The sequence below is a fragment of the Papaver somniferum genome, chromosome 7 (genome assembly GCF_003573695.1).
Source record: "Papaver somniferum cultivar HN1 chromosome 7, ASM357369v1, whole genome shotgun sequence".
Classification (NCBI taxonomy): Eukaryota; Viridiplantae; Streptophyta; class Magnoliopsida; order Ranunculales; family Papaveraceae; genus Papaver; species Papaver somniferum.
Window position 1 is genome coordinate 60181268 of NC_039364.1, and position 3047 is coordinate 60184314.

The window sequence follows — 3047 nt, forward strand, 5'->3', positions numbered from 1 at the left end:
TTAGGTTTCCCAGTTGCTAGAGTTCTCCCTTATATAGTCTTCAAATCAGGGTTTGCAATCAATGTTACCTTGGTAACAAAGCATTCAATATTCATGGTTAAATGAAAACCTGATTAGACTCAAGCTAATATCTTTAAACCGTTAGATCGAACTTAGCGTGTTACACACAAATGGAAAGTGACTTCATTTATATATGGGTAACCGTACCTAAACGTGTACACCTTATTGGCTCAACAATAGTTAACCGAAGTTAGCCATATGAGCATTTTCATATCAACCTTTTTCTTCTTAACACAACTAGTTCAAATAACTCAAATGAAACTAGTTCTAGAGTTGTTCAATTGTTTATATTATCATATAAGTATACAAGACACAATTGAAGCAAAATCGATTTTGATTCACTCGAATCAATTAATGAACATTATAGCCACGGTTTGCAAAGATTGCATTCCTTATTATATAAACGTATTAGTTCATGAACAAACCGATTTTAGAACATAATCTACTCAAGTATGCAAACGGGTACGCATACCTTCCAAACTCAGTTGAATTTCCGGACATGAACTTATGCCGGTACGCATATGGGTATGCATACTAAGTTCCCGGACTTTCATTAAACTAATAAGTACGCATACAGGTATGCATACTATGGTTCCCGGACTTGGAATAACTTGCAACAGTTAGCATACAAGTACGCATATTGTGCTCTATCCAATCATGGTTAATTGTTCTAAACTCCCATTTCAATCATTGAAACATTCTTGGAAGACGACAGTAGCTGTCTCACACAAACTATTAGCTTCAAAGCAATTTTCAAGTGATCGATAGATCAATACGAAATATTCTGAGTCTACATCAAATGACTGTCTCACACAAATCATGTAAGATGTTACCAGGCGATTTTCACATGGTCATCTTTTGACATTCATCAAGAATATAAGATGAACTTGGTTAAAGCAAAAGCTTACCGCGAGTTAAACTCAGCTCGAAATATCAAATATGTATAATTGAAATCTATATAGATATACGACTTTTGTCTCAAATAGGAGATAGAGTAGATAGACTTTTGAGTGATAGATGAGTTCAAGTCTCCACATACCTTTTGTTGATGAAGTTCCACAATCTCCCCTTAGTAGTTCTTCGTCTTCAATCGATGACGCCATGAATTCTAAAGCTCAACTACACTTTATATCCTAATCTGAGACTTAGCTGTAAGTAGACTAGAAACCAAGACTTATAGTTTTGGCAACTAAACTTGACAAACAAGATTGAGATAGGAACGCTTGCGAGTTCGACCGAGCAGTGCTCTAACAAAAACCTAACTATATTAAGAATGATGCTTTCCCTGTTTCACATCTCCATCACAAAATTTAAAATAAAATTACTTTTTCAATTCTGTTTTTTCTTATGTACCCCGTACTAAAGTCAAATTTATCCCTGATTTATGACTAGTACGGTACTCCTACTTATGTTTTGTCTTTTCTTGATCAATCTCTACTTTTTCAATAAACAAAACGGAAAACTATCAAGATAGAAACCCTAAATCAGATTCCTATCAGTTATTATTATTGTGCACTTATTTCTTTATCTATTTTTTTCTCATTTATTTCGGCGAGAGCAGATGAATGATAGGTGATTAATCGAAATACTACTACTATGGATATGTTTGTCGTTGCTTTCCTCTCGACAAATCTCTTTGCTTTAACAAGATTTTTTTCCAAATATATACAGACAAAGTAGAAAAGCCTCTTTCTCAAGACCAGTCCACGAGTTACCCAAACAACCCGGAGCTGTAAAGTAGACTTTATCTTCGCTTTTCACCTCTTTCACCTTTATAACTTCCTTATTGGAAGACTTTTTGATGGGCTTGGTGTTCTTAGAATTTAAGGAACCATCGGTATCGAGGCGCCTACAAATATCATTATTAATCCACATAATTGGGATTGGTAATGCCTCTGAAAAAAATCTGTTATGCTTTTCATTATGGAGGAATTTAAACCTGATACTCTCCAATTCGAGGAGATCTCTACTATTTTTCACATGAACCTCGTGACTGAGAAGTAGATGGATATTCACTATTAATGGACTATTTAGGTCTTTTTTTAGTTGTTCGGTACAAATGATATTTAAAATATATGAAGATATATGCGGGTTGTGCATAAGATTATTGGAGATGGAAATTAATGTGGATGAAAAATGAGGATGGAAAATAGGGAAAACCAAGAATAATGTTAGAGGTGATTAAGTTAAACGACTAAGCTAGAGTTAACTTTGGTCGAGCTGCAGTGTAATCTCTAAAGTCCAAAATAGTAAGATGCTGAAAATCAAGGGTCACCTTCGGCACAAATAAAAATTCCCAATAATCAAGCGAGGTCGTAGAATGACCAAAATCGATGGTCGTAATTATCTCATAGATAAACACTCTTCTTCCTCATAATTACTCACGATTTATCTCATAGGAAAACATTCTTCTTCCTTCTCATAATCACTCCCTATTTATAAATAGAATACCAATATCAACAAGGCGGGAGGATCCATTCACATGGTTATATTCTCATAAACTCATATTTTTACCGACATTTTTTTCTAGTAAAACCTAAACCTTAACGAATTTTAAGTTAATATTTTGTTGCCATGTTCCTCTTATAAAGCTCTACATACCTACCAAAAATGAGCACGTTCCGAGATACCAAACCTCACTATCTATCGATCTTAATTTCAACGGTTGAAAAATCCGTCAATTTTCAACGGCTAAATTTCAACGTAATATATGGTAGTGCTATACGTCTCAGAATATGCTCATTTTTAGTAGGAACATAGATCTTTGTAAGAGGAACATATCTCCCAAATATCATTTTTCTAACACCTTTAATATTTTATTAAGAAAAATATCACTCAAAGTGTGAGATAATGTGATGATAAGAATGCGAGAATTAACGAGAGTGATATCATCTATAATACAAAACAAAAGAGGTTTTTGAGCCTTGGAGGGTCGGATAACATTTTGAGAGAAAAACATTGCATCCGACCATCCAAATCTCATCCCA